This window comes from Symsagittifera roscoffensis, chromosome 8 (assembly GCF_963678635.1).
Source record: "Symsagittifera roscoffensis chromosome 8, txSymRosc1.1, whole genome shotgun sequence".
Lineage (NCBI taxonomy): Eukaryota > Metazoa > Xenacoelomorpha > Acoela > Convolutidae > Symsagittifera > Symsagittifera roscoffensis.
In genome coordinates, this window is record NC_087069.1 from 31,679,533 (window position 1) to 31,694,518 (window position 14,986).

General features: G+C 38.1%; 1 protein-coding gene across 1 annotated transcript in view; it reads right to left on the reverse strand.

Annotated features, from left to right (window-relative positions):
- The window catches only part of LOC134853352 (UV excision repair protein RAD23 homolog), a 524,307-nt gene that overhangs the window by 207,702 nt on the left and 301,619 nt on the right, over positions 1-14,986 (reverse strand). The gene's annotated exons all lie outside the window — the stretch shown is intronic.

Here is a 14,986-nt window from a genome sequence, read left to right on the forward strand (position 1 = left end):
CTACACATTTCACTGCTACTGCACAAAATCCTAACTGGAAAAACTGACCTACAATGGAAAAAATTCATAAGCGTTAAGTTTAAAGGACAAAAAAAGATATGCGAGTATGAAAAAAAAAACAAAAGCAAAAAATTTCGACTGCAAAAATCAGAACCTGACTTTTCCTGAGATCCTGCAATATTACGAACGCCTTCAATGAATACCTCAAATTCAATATCTTGAAGCAGGAATACATACAAGAACTAAAGACGAATGTTTTCTGGAGATATTTTAAAGAGAAATTCAACCAAAAAAATCCATGCTCGTGGAGAATTGACTGCCGATGCAGGACCTTGTTTGCGAGAGCACTGAGAGACAACAGTTAAACCACAGGATGGAAGAATGTTTGAATCATCGGAATCAAGGCATATTTGGCAGAGACAAAGTAAATCAGGCTAAAACATATTTAACATTTTATTGCAACCTAATCGTTTATCCAGGCTAATAATACTACGAATGTTCAACGAAATTATTGAAATCGAAGAATTTGATAGTCACGTTTCGAGAGGAACCTCCATATCAGTGTGATACAGCTTTAAATTTCTGATTTTCAGTTCTTCGCGGGGAATATTGCTTTGTATCATGTGTCAACGTTTCTTTAGTAATCGCTTTCCAATGGCTTCTTCATCCTCAGTGAGCGATTTGCAAATGAATACAGGATAGGCGTGATTGCGTAGAAGATGTCATTTCATCAAACATTTCTGGCTTTCCATGCATTTTTGAAAGGGACTAATAGTGAGCGGGGTCTAGGTTAATCTTGTTTGAACGTTTCAAGTCTACTCACGCCTGCCAGGCTACTTTTGTCCCATTCACCAATTGTTTCCAATATGGTTTACAGATGTTTCTCATCATGTTCCATCCTCCTAACCGAGGAGTGCTGACCGGGTTCTATTTTTAACTCTGGTATACGGTTTAATTTCTTTTTCTATTTTTTACTGCTAGAAAAATCAACAAATTTTGCTCAGTTTTCGGATCTATAGGCATTGATTAAACGACAGCGTCGCCTTTAAATGACTCGGTTATTGCCTTTTCAATGATTGCAGGACTTTTTTCCGTGATTGTGTATATAACTTCTTCAACAGAGGGAAGTGAAGCTTTTTTATTGAAATAAATCAGGCAACAAAAGAGCAACAGTTTAGCTTATGTTATCTTGAGGAAAAGATCCACAGAAATACCGGAGCATCCATCGTGAAACCAGCCGTCACAGACTTCGCATTGAATCCAGTTCTCACCACCCGCTTTCTTGAACTTAAGACAATGATTTTGTCGTCAGATGTTGTTGCCTGAGCTCTATCTCCCGCAGATCCATTACAAAATACCTCACTACTGCATAACCTCAACTTTCAATGGCTGCATTATAGGCAAGCTCTTGATGAAAAACCCCGTCATCATAGCTTGCATATACTGTGCCCCCAAAGGAAGTGAATGATGCTGGTCGTCAAAAACCCTATTGATTTTTCTGTATTGTATTAGGCAAAAACAAATAGAATTAAATAAAATAAACGCGATGATTACTTGAGACATCAACTTTGCTCAAACGGACTGGTCGTTCCTAATCTCCTCTGATGAAGACAAACAGGCCTTCCTTGACGCTCTTGCAGAACTTAACTTCGAACAAATGATAACGGGAAAAAAAAAGTACAAGTAGACGTAATACTCTGCAACCATCCAGATTTGTTAACTCTCGAGAAAAAAGACAAGAGACTCATTTCCTTTTATAAAACGAATCATCCTCCTTACCACGGAAAACTCAACCCTTACTTTAAAAAATGATTACAACAGAGAAAAGAAGTAAATTACCGCAATGGCTTCCAGGGATTCTCATTCTCTAAAGCAAACTGGGACGAATTTAACCCATACTGCTACAGCAATGCTGATCTAATGACTGAACTGTAATATACTTGGCTACTTGACATAATCGAAAAGCTCATTCCCAGGAAAACAAAACATCGAAGTTCTCTGGCACCTTGGGTAACATCTGAAACATCAAATCTCATCAAATTTACGGATACAATGCGTAGAAAATGTGAAAAAACGTGACCGAATGTCAGTTAGACAAACTGAAAACATTTGAAAAACACCTCAAGTTTAACTTAAGCAAAGGTCTAATTTTTTCTGGCTGACATAAGAAGGGGATTCTATAAAGTGAATTTTATTGAAGTGTGCAAAAAAATCAAGATTATCGTTAGAATAATTAGAAGCGCCGTGGTATGAAACCCAGCATACATCAGAGAGATTAAAATCGCCGCAAACAACTATGCACACTAAGGGATGTTTAGCTAGAAAATTAAATGTATACCCTAGCAGACAATTTTTCAAAGTACTCAGAGGAATACGATAAAAGGAAGAGACAGGGGGGTTATAGATATTAATGACTGAATTAATAGGGTCGCTGATCAAAACACAAGCGCAAGAGAAATCATATAGATAATTTGTACTGTAAATAACAGTGACACGAATTGAATTTTTGACCAAAATAGCTACACACCCATGTTGACTTTGTTTGCGAGAGCCTTGAGAGACAACAGTGTAACCAGAGGATGGAAGAATGTTTGAATCATCGGAATCAAGTCATGTTGCGCAGAGACAAAGTAAATCAGACAAATAAATACTTAACAGCTTAATGCAGTCTAATCGTTTGTCCAGGCTAATAATACTACAAATGTTCAACAAAATTATTGAAATAGAAGAAATTGATGGTCACGTTTCGAGAGGAACCTCCATATCAATGTGATATAGCTTTAAATTTCTGATTTTCAGTTCTTCGCGGGGAATATTGGTTTGTATCATGTCCCAACGTTTTTCTAGTAATCGCTTTCCAATGGCTTCTCCATCCTCAGTGAGCGATTTGCAAAAGAATACAGGAAGGCGTGATTGCGTAGAAGATGTCATTTCATCAAACATTTCTGGCTTTCCATGCATTTTTGAAAGGGACTAATAGTGAGCGGGGTCTAGGTTAATCTTGTTTGAACGTTTCAAGTCTACTCACGCCTGCCAGGCTACTTTTGTCCCATTCACCAATTGTTTCCAATATGGTTTCCAGATGTTTCTCATCATGTTCCATCGTCCTAACCGAGGAGTGCTGACCAGGCTCTATTTTTAACTCTGGTATACCGTTTAATTTAATTTCCATGTGTTTACTGCAAGAAAAATTAACAGATTTTGGCTCAGTTTTTGGATTGATAGGCATTGATTTAACGACAGCTTCGCCTTTAAATGACTCGGTTATTGTCTTTTCAATGATCGCAGGAATTTTTTCCGTGATTGTATATATAACTCCTTCAACAGAGAGAAGTGAAGCTTTTTTATTGAAACAAATCAGGCAACGAAAGAGCAACAACTCAGCTTATGTTATCTTGAGGACAAAGTTCACAGGAAGATCGGAGCATCCATCGTGAAACCAGCCATCACAGATATCGCATTGAATCCAGTTCTCACCACCCCCTTTCTTGAACTTAAGACAATGATTTTCGTCGTCTGATGTTGTTGCCTGAGCTCTATCTCCCGCAGATCTATTCCTTGTTTTCATTGACATTCCAATCTCAAACTGTTTAACAAGTTTATCATAACAATTAGGCTAAGACAGAGATTAGACACTTTACTTTTTGGGGAGGGAGCTAGGAGGATGACCCCACACAAGTCAAAGTAATTTAGAAAATATATAGAGTTGTTAATGGAAAATGACTTGATAGAACCCTCTTAACAACTTTGGGCTTCTGGAGTGTTGCTGGCAAAAAAAAAGACTCAACTAAATTTTTGATGCGATTGAGATCAGTAACAGCAAAAAACGTCTACCCTTTTCCAAGCCAAGAATTGATGCGAGACTGGGAGACGCTAAACTCTCAACGATGTTGTATTGGGCCCAGCGTTGTGGCAGGTTCCCCTAAAAAGTGAGATTGAGAAAAGGGCTTTCAATGGAAACTGGGATGCATTTTTGCCGATTTAATGCGACAGCTAAGTTTAGGCGGCTAGTAGACTAGGCCTTCCAGAACCTAACAAAAAGGTCTACTCATGTGCTAATTTGATGACGTAGTGATTATGATCCCTACGCTGGAGGACCATATAGAAAAGCTGGAAAATTTTTTCACTTGGATGAAACAAGCCGCGTTATAGTGAGGGCCCTAGAAAAGAAATAAATCCTAAAAAGTTCAATAAAATATTTGGGCCGGATGGTGATTGGACTAAGTACCTAGGAATCTAGGAACTAGGATAAAGGAATCAGACCAAACCAAGAGACAGTCGAAACAATCTGAAACAATAGATATCCAAAAGCATCAAATATCAGATGATCTATATCTCTGTAAAGAGGTGAAACTAAGTGAACTTGCAACATTAGACACCACGAAATCGATGGGAGCTGAAAATGTTCACTTAAAGATTTTGAGCAAATGCCGATATGAAAAGGAAAGCCATGTTGACAGTCAGAGAGTTTATGGCAAATTTTTTCATAAATAAAACTGTACATAGTTTTTTCCATTACGAGCAAAATTCTTGGTAAGATGCTACTCCCACGGTAGTTTTTGATATCTGCTTTATATGCCGCTTTAAGCAGTGGCGTTATATATGCACTTTTCCAGGAAACGGGCCACGTAAGAGAGGTAGCTGTTTGGGTTAACAAAATAAAGGCAAAGGGGCAATAAAACTCGCACCTGTTTTTAAAACAAAAGGAGGAATGTTTTCAGCAGCAGGAATACTACTTTCAGGTACCTATTACAAAAGTTCTTCAAAAGAATTAGTACTAAGCGAAAGTTCGTCAAGATAAAAATTGCAATTTCCATCATTTGAGGCAGGGGTAAACTTAAACCATTCTTCCTGATAATAAGATGATAAAAACTCATTGAACAGTTCAGCTTTAGCCTTGTCATCTGAGGCATTGGCGCTGCCAAGGTAAAACTCGGGAGGTATAGGCGAAACCCCAGAGAGTTGCTTAAGTAGTTTGAAAGAATCAATAGTGCTAGGAGTATTAAAAGTAGAAACAAGCAACATTTTAACAAATTCTATAGATTGAGTTATATCTTCCTGTAGCGTGAGTACCAATTATTATAGAAATCAACGGAATTCATTAAGTAGTAAGTGGTTGAAAGTTATTCATCGGAACGCATGTATTCATTGAATATATCTAGATTGAAACTAGATTTCAAAAAAAAATTGATGTCAGATCCGGCTGTCATCGTTTCGTCGTGTTGTAAAGATGTACACATGGTAATAGGAGAATGGTCCGAACTGAGTTTTTTAGATAAAACTTCTAGAGAAAACATTTGAGGCTTATTGCTTATAAGAAGGTCTAATTTTTTCTGGCTGACATAAGAAGGGGATTCTATAAAGTGAATTTTATTGAAGTGTGCAAAAAAATCAAGATTATCGTTAGAATAATTAGAAGCGCCGTGGTATGAAACCCAGCATACATCAGAGAGATTAAAATCGCCGCAAACAACTATGCACACTAAGGGATGTTTAGCTAGAAAATTAAATGTATACCCTAGCAGACAATTTTTCAAAGTACTCAGAGGAATACGATAAAAGGAAGAGACAGGGGGGTTATAGATATTAATGACTGAATTAATAGGGTCGCTGATCAAAACACAAGCGCAAGAGAAATCATATAGATAATTTGTACTGTAAATAACAGTGACACGAATTGAATTTTTGACCAAAATAGCTACACACCCATGTTGACTTTGTTTGCGAGAGCCTTGAGAGACAACAGTGTAACCAGAGGATGGAAGAATGTTTGAATCATCGGAATCAAGTCATGTTGCGCAGAGACAAAGTAAATCAGACAAATAAATACTTAACAGCTTAATGCAGTCTAATCGTTTGTCCAGGCTAATAATACTACGAATGTTCCGCAAAACTATTGAAATAGAATGATTTGATAGTCACGTTTCGAGAGGAACCTCCATGTCAGTGTGACACAGCTTTAAATTTCTGATTTTCAGTTTTTCGCGGGGAGTATTTGTTTGTATCATGTCCCATCGTTTTTTTAGTAATCGCTTTTCAATGGTTTCTTCATCCTTAGTGAGCGATTTGCAAATGAATACAGGATAGGCGTGATTGTGTAGAAGATGTCCTTTCATCAAGCATTTTCGGGCTGTCCATGCATTTTTGAAAGTGACTTGTAGTTAGCGGGGTCTAGGTGAATCTTGTTTGAACGGTCCAAGTCAATTCACGCCAGCCAGGCTACTTTATGATCCATTCACCAATTGTTTCCAATATGGTTTCCAGGTGTTTCTCATCATGTTCCATCCTCTTAACAGCGGAGTGCTGACCAGGCTCTATTTTTAACTCTGATATACCGTTCATTTAATTTCCAACTTTTTACTGCTAGAAAATTTAACAGATTTTGGCTCAGTTTTTGGATTGGTAGGCATTGGTTTAACGACAGCGTCGCCTTTTAATGACTCGGTTATTGCCTTTTCAATGATCACAGGAATTTTTCCGTGATTGTATATATAACTTATTCAACAGAGGGAAGTGAAACTTTTTTATTGAAACAAATCAGGCAACAAAAGAGCAATAATTTAGCTTATGTTATCTTGAGGAGAAGATCCACAGAAAGACCGGAGCATCCATCGTGAAACCAGCCGTCACAGATATCGCATTGAATCCATTTATCACCAACCCCTTTCTTGCACTTAAGGCAATGATCTTCGTCGTCTGATGTTGTTGCCTGAGCTCTATCTCCCGCAGATCCATTCCTTGTTTTCATTGATATTCCAATCTCAAACTATTTAACAAGTTTATCATAACAATTAGGCTAAGACAGAGATTAGACACTTTAATTTTTGGGGAGGGAGCTAGGAGGATGACCCCACACAATTCAAAGTCATATAGGAAATATATAGAGTTGTTAATGGAAAATGACTTGATTGAACCCTCTTACAATTTTGGGCTTCTGGAGTGTTGATGGCAAAAAAAAAAGACTCAACTGAATTTTTTTGCGACTGAGATCAGTAACAACAAAAAATGCCTACCCTTTTCCACGCCACGATTTGATGCGAGACTCTCATAATTTGGAGACGCTAAACTCTCAACGATGTTGTAGTGGGCCCAGCGTTCTGGCAGGTTCCCCTAAAAAAGTGAGATTGAGAAAATGGCTTTCAATGGAAACTGGGATGCATTTTTGCCGATTTATTGCTAAGTTTAGGCGGCTAGTAGATATAAGCCCTCCAGAACGTAACAAAAAATCTGGAAGCCTACCCATGTGCTAATTTGATGACGTAGTAACTACAATCCCTACGCTGGAGGACCATATAGAAAAGCTGGAAAATTTTTCACTGGGATAAAACAAGCCGCGATATAGTGCGAGCCCTCGAAAAAAAGTAAATCCTAAAAAGTTCAATGAAATATTTGGGCCGGATGGTGATTGGACTAAGTACCTAGGAATCTAGGAACTAGGATATAGGAATCAGACCGGACCAAGGGACAGTCGAAACAATCTGAGACGATGGATCTCCAAGATCAGCAAATATCAGATGATCTATATCTCTCTAAAGGGGTAATACTGAATTAACTTGCAGCGCAGACACCACGAAACTGATGGGAACTGACAATGTTCTCCCAAAGATTTTGAGCGAATGCCGATATGAAATAGCTGAAATACTGTGTTTTTTAATGCAAAACTCCTGGGATAATGGAGAAATACCCAAATATTAGAAATGCGCAATTATAACAGCGATTCACAAAAAAGACGCAAAAAGTGACCCAAGCAATTACAGACCTGTTAGCCTCACATCAATCTGTTGCAAAATAATTGAAAAAGTGATAAAAAGACAAAACAAAATCTTATCAGGCAAACAGTATGGTGTCTTACCAGGTTGATCAACGACTCTCTAGTTATTACTGCGGAACTGGACAAGGGTTATGAAGTAGACATAGTGTACATTGACTTTCAAAAGTTTTGATAGCGTTCCCCACAAAAAAACTATTGAACATAATATCAAAATATGGGATCAAAGGGAAAACTTTAAACTGGATCACAGCATTCTTAACGGATAGTAGGCAACGGGTAGTGGTAAACGAAAGTTATTTGGAGTGGGCACCAGTTGTCCCACAAGTCCCACAAGGATCTGTCCTGGGACTAATACTTTTTTGCTATAAATCAACTCGATGACGGATGGCATTACATCAGCTATGCTTCTATACGCAGATGACGCCAAAATATTCAGATCATTGCTGATTAGACTCAAGAGTAAAAACCACAATTTGAACTGAATGAAACTTCCAGATGGGCTGAAAGCAGTTTATTGAAGTTCAATCTGACAAAATGTCAGACACTCACCCTAACGGGAAAGACGAAACAATCTGAAACACGGAACTATACCTTAACTGGCGGAAAACAACTAAGCAAAGTTAAATCGGGAAAGATCTGGGAGTTATCGTTGACTCAAGATTACAATACCATGGGCACATCGCCAAAAAGAAGAAACTGGCAAACAGTATAGTCGCGATAATCAGGAAAAGCTTCGTGAACCTGACCTCTGATATTCTAACGACCCTGTACATAGCCTTAGTAAGCACACATCTGGAGTATGCAAATCAGACATGGAATCTATACCTTAAAAAAGACAAAATTACTATTGAAAATGTTCAGCAACGCGCAACGAAATTTATTACAGGTATACGCAAATACAGCTACTCAAAACTACTTCAAATTTTGAAATACCAACACTCGAGTACAGACGCAATTGCGGAAGAATGATTGAAGTCTTCAAAATTCTGAACGGCCCATACGATACAGCAGCGACTGAAGGATTTTTTACATTCAACGAAAAAGACACAAGAAGAAACCTTTTCAAGATTGTGACCAAGAAAACACAATTACTGCCAGACAAAAATTCTTTAGAGTTGCAGCCATCAACGACTGGATTTCGTTACCCGAAACACTAATATCAAGCGAGAGTGTACAAGTTTTTAAATCAAGACCAGACAAACTATGGGCGTCTGAAATATTTGATGCATCGTTTCTGGAATGACCAAATGGACGTCCAAGAAAGAGCTGGTCGACAGAAGCCTGGGAGGCTGACAGATCAAAAGTTAACCTGTGAACCTCTGAAGCACTGCTACAATGGAAGGCAGCAAACACAAATAATTGTCAGTTGAGATTTTTAAGGCTTTTCTAACTTTTATCGGGAGTCTGTTTAAGAGTACACAAACAAATTACACCCGATGCTGCGAACAAAATACATGCCAAAAAGTGCTAGACTTCTCATACAATTAAAAAGCACAGATTTTCTGTGGCCAAATCAAGGTGAATTGTGCGAGGTACCAGTCTTCGACATGCCTATGCGAAAAAAAGATGACGAAGACTTTTTTGTAGAGGTTATCTCAAGCATCCTGCAAAAACATCCATACTGGAATGAGAAGAAATTGAGAGGAAACATGATTCGCCAACAGTCGAAAATTGTAGAGCCTAATTAGGATCTATTCCCTTCACGCTAAGCGTGCACAAGTGAGCGTTTTCATGATTGAAAACGTTTTCAATGGATCAGAGCGACATTGGCCGTTGGGTAGTCAGACTGTAAGGATACCAGATGATGATTGAACATAGGAAGCGGGAAAAGCAACAAGATGCTGATATCTTCAGCGAAAAATGGAGTTTAACGATCGGTTGAAACCAAAGCAAGCCAACTAAGCCGAGATCAGATTTGGTTTTCCTCTTTTTGACCACAGTTTCTTTAAAACAGAACTGCTTCTCTTTTCACCCACTCAGATGGGATAAATGGGCGTTGACACGTTTACAGCAGAATAAAAAATCGAAACGAAGGGCCGGTTGTGGAGAAGGCCTGCAAAAACAGATGCCGGCCTGCATGTCAAGCCAATAGGTGAAGGAAGCGAGGAAATTAAGATTTCCCATGCGGTCGATGGCATCTTAGGGGTTCCATGAAGTAAAAAAAGTAAATAATAAAAGGGGCTCTTCCGTTTAGATACGGTCGTGCACAAGCTGGATAGGGCCCATACCAGCATTATATAAATACATCAAAAAACAAAATTCAGGAAAATAAGTCAAGTCAGCATTTAATGCATTGTCATTATAAGTATTTACTTTAAACGTCCCTCCTCTACAACAGCACTAATTGAATTGTCTATGAATTGCGTCTTACGGAGTGATCTGCACCCCCGTATACAAAGGATAGCGCTCGAAGTTTATCTTAGTTCTTTTATAGTTTATTGTTTCTGAGTAGCTTTCATGCCCTTTTTTCACTAAGTTTTCCAGGTATGCGCTGCATTGTCCGTGTAGCTGCTGGTGCGGCACCACCAGTGCAGCCAAAAACGAGCGGGCCGAAGCTGCTCTTTCGACATGTAGAACTCTCTGTTGGCATTTTGAGTTTTTTAGTGCGTCGTGGTTCTTATAGGCGTCTTTCAATAGTCTTCGTGAAGTTTTTGCTTGCGTGTTGAAGACTTTGACATCAAAGAAGGTTCGGCTAAATCTTGAATACATATTCCGTTTGCTTTTACATCTAGTCAAGCGTCTCATCAGTTGTGGTTGAATTGATGACAAGGCTCTCGCCTTGCAACGACTGAAGTTTCGGCTTGATTTCAACATTAAAGCAAACCTCGCTCATGAGGTTGGCAAAGGTATCTCTGATTTCATTGTGCCTCATGTGGGTGTATCGAACATTTGCACAGTGAAGCGCGTGAGTAAGGTCAAAAGATTGACCACATGCACATGTGAGTGGAATGTTGGTTGGTTCCCATCCATATCTGAGATCAATTCCATCCCGGAATTCGGATTTATTCAGGTTAAAAGTTTAACTGCTAAGTGGCAGTTGCAGTGCATTTAACAGTTTGAGGCTCCTTTTTCGGAGGCCAGCTCAAGTGCGTCCTTTTCGTTGTCACCCGGGTTGTTAAAAATGTTAGTTCTTTTTTTGTTTGTTCTTTCGGTTTTTAAGTGTTTTAATTTTTGTTTAAATTTTTTCTTGCTGAGATATAGCTGTTAAAAGGTCGTATGTGTCTAGGAATGACGATGTTTTAAATGACCATTCTAGAAAATTTTTATAGTCAGAAGGTAGCTTGATAATTAGAAACCCATTTTCAGTGATAACGGAGCGATGTATCTAAGTTAATGGCTGATATCATTTTACCAATTAAATTTGGAATGAGATTTCCCTGCAGTATTTTCTCGCAGGCCTGCCTGTTTTCTGTGGTATTGGGGTAGTTATAACTAAGAACGAGAATTTTTCTTGTACACCTTTGGTGCAACAAGAGTACACGTTTTGTGGTGATGTTTTCGCGATCTTGCCAAGTTTTTTCAGTATTTTATTATGTTCTTCTAATTGAGTGTTTAAGAAAATTTTACATCAGTCTCGGATCTTATTACAAAACCAAAAACTCTGGCCTTTTTCTTCATTTCAGTTTCGGTATTTTTGAATACTTTTTTGCATTATTCATTTTTTACACTGATCTGGCTTTTCGATCCCTTTACATGATATCCAAAATATTTTCCGTGTTTGATAATGTTGTCAAGAACTCAAATTTCCGACTGCGTTCCCATCGTCTGCATACCATTTCTGTGTTAGGCTGTTACCGTTGACTAGTTTTATTAAAGGTAAAGTGGCTAGCCCGTACATTGCCATTGCTAATGGGTCTCCTTGTGTGGTTCCTTCTCTAGATGAAGGATTGGATGAATTAGAGTATGAGTTCTGTATAGCGGGTAGTATGAAACGGCACAATTTTGCGATGTTTTTCAAAGCCAGGTTCCAGTTTAGGGAGTTAAATGCATTTTCCGCGTGTATCAGTAATATTGAATCGGAATCTGTTTTCTCGTATTGCTTCCAAACGTATAAACTGCATATTCGATGCCACAGTTTTGGCCCAGGCATAGTTGGTAATTCGATCCGAGTACCATTATTTTGCTTTTTAGGCACTTTGTGATCGTTCTACCTATTATTCTGCGGTTGACTTCGCCTATGCCAATTGGCCCAACTCTTGGGTTTTTATTAAGTTCAATTAGACGACAGGCAATATATGGTTCAAGAAGCTCATGACTTAGTATTTCTGTCGATGTTTTCTGTGCAACTTTGGCTAGTGTTTTTGATATTTCAACTGACTGTTGACCAAAGTGCGTTAGTATGCGTCCCCCACTTATTTGCATCCAGACCTGAGGGTCCATGAGAACCATGTGTTGTCATGGCAGCCTTCCTAAATTTCTGGGCATTTATTTGGTCGAATGTGGATGACTGGAAAGTGATTGTATCTTCAGAGCATAAAAATATATAGTTGCTGTTTACTGGCTCCGCGGGATAGTGTTTCTCGATGAGGATTTGCCCATCAGTTTGGCCTTTGACAGTTTCCTCGAAAGACAAAACTCCCTTGGAGGTATCAGTTATTTTAGCAGCAATGGCACTCGATATTTTTTCCGGTGCTTGATAATTTATTAAATTGCTGTGCTTCAGTTTCTAATTTAATTTTCTTACTCTTCGCCAAGCGCATCTGCAGGGCTTTTCTTTCGTTAAAAATTTCGTCCAGTTCGCCCTTATGCCATTGCTTATGCCTTCTTGCTATAGTTTTGGAGTTCGAACCATCCTTCTCTGATTTGGTTTTGCATAGCATGAGCTGAGGAAATATCATTGTTGCATGCATTGCATATGTGTTTTCTTGCATTTTAATTAACGAGTTGAGTGTTCTAATTAGAGTTTCTATAAAGTTAAACCCAATTATTTCTTTTGCGAGGATCATCAAGACTGATTTTCAGTGCACTACTTGTAGATTGTTCTTACTTTATCTCTTAGCTCAGGTGTGGAATTTGACCAGGGGTCGGATGTGGCTGTTACAATTTCGTTGCTGTTTGCAAAGGCAGGATTTTGATCGTTGGTCGAAGGAGCTTGTTGAGGTTGAGTTGAAGGGGCTTGAATGTCATTTGTAGTGTTGTCTGAAATCAGGGAAGTGCAGTGAATGCAGTTGAAATTTTTGTCGTGGTCGCTGGTTCGGTTGAAGCCGCTGCTTTTTACATGCATATCGGCTGCGCATGTTGTGCGCCAAATTCCATGGCCGCGTATTTGGTTGTTACAAATGATACGATGTGTTTGATTGGATAATATTTGAAGAGGAACAGTATCGTCAGATTATCAAGAAACTTTATGAATAATATAAGCAAGAAAATTGTAAAGAATTCCTTAACAAAGATTGAGAAGTGGATACCATCTCGGCAGAACATTTGAGGGTTTAGATTTAAGTTAAGATTGGGCGAAACAATGAATGTGTGTGGATGAACAAATTTATTAATTAAATTAAACAGCACATGGCTATGAATGTAGAGTTTGCTAATAACATCAATGTTATTGGAGCTTTGGATTTTTTTGGAGATGATTAGGGTTTTGGGCTAGAACTTGTTTAGAATTAGATTGATTAAGTTTTTCCACTTTTCTCGTGGATGCAGCCTATTCTCATTAAACCCTGCGATAATGGTAACTATAATAAAGCGCTTTGGTTTGGATTGTAATAGTTTTCCATACAGATCTTGAAGTGTGGCGCCGCGGTAAAAGTGAATTTTAGATTTTACTAGAGCTGGATTGATATAATTTTTCTTTGATGTGCCAATTACAAGCTTCTGTGAAAAGTCAGGGATACGCCTCGCCTGGAACCGAAGCATCCACCTGAAACACAGACAGCGAAGGCGACGGAGAAGTTCTTACGTAGAAAGTTGGGGGGATGGTTGCGCAATGACTTAAAGAGTTTAATTTGAATCTGAGAGTTTATAAAAAAACCGAAAAAAAGCAAACGAAAAAATGATAGGTAGGAACGGTACAACATGCATGTGTTGTTGAAGCGTAGTTCCACCTGCTCACTCCTTCTTGCTTCTAGATACACCAGAGAAGCTTCACACGCCTACGGTTGGGACAGTGAGATTTGGTAAGATAATCAGAAGAGGAAAGCCTAGCGCGCATATGATATGAAAACACAAAAGCGGTAAATTTGAACAAAGGCAATCTATTTATTAAATTTATCACAACAATTAGGCTGATGGAATTGTACATTTTTTCACATTCCGCAGAGTTTCTGCTATCAAACTGTACTATTAGTGAACTCATCTTGGCTAAACATTAGCATTATTTCTTCATAACTGTTCACTATTTCTCTTCTGCTTCTACAACATAATTTTTTAATGGTTTTTCCGAAGAAATTATCTCAGAGGGTTAAATTCTGCTAAGATTTATCAAAAAATTTTAACTTGAGTCTTTCTTGGTTTATGTTTGTTCTACCATTTTCAGAATGATTCAAAAACCAAAGCTGAGCTGACACCAAAACTCCACTTGCTAAGAACCGTTAGAAAAAAATTTTGAGCCACATAATGGTAAGTTTTTGCTTTAACGTTAATTGTTAATTTTGAAGTGAATTTCCGGCGCAGACTCTTCTATATCATATCTAAAAATGTTCAACGTCCACCAAAATTATCCAAATGTTCATCTTTTTGTCATCATCACTCATCAAAATTAGTGAAAAATTAAAATTTTATTTGATAAGCCACCATTTATCTGCTTGAAAACGCGCTAATTTATGAGCACCATCACATTAAACTAGAAATTTTTGAAAATCAGAGCTAGGTAAAACTAATCAACCACTCGATGTTTAATAATCAGGCACTTGTTTTTTTTTAAAATTTCTCAGCAGACACGTATACGTTTATCAGCTCACAATTATTACTCTTACTGCAATTTGAACAAAACAAAATCCCGATAAGGAAGCCGCCATTGCAGTTCTTACAGTAGATCAAGTTTTTTTGCATCGATTTCCAATGAGACTCTTACAATATTTTGAATGGGTTTATCACTCGAGTTGGTTTTATCGTCAATCAGAGCTTTTGAACAAAAGCATAAGAGAACGTTTAAGAATTGCGTTGAAAGTTTTTCATAAATTTAACCGGAATAACTTTTTAACAGAAGTCATCAAAATACTCGTTATTCATCAAAATTGTGCAGACTTCTAGATATTACAGTTTCTTATTCAA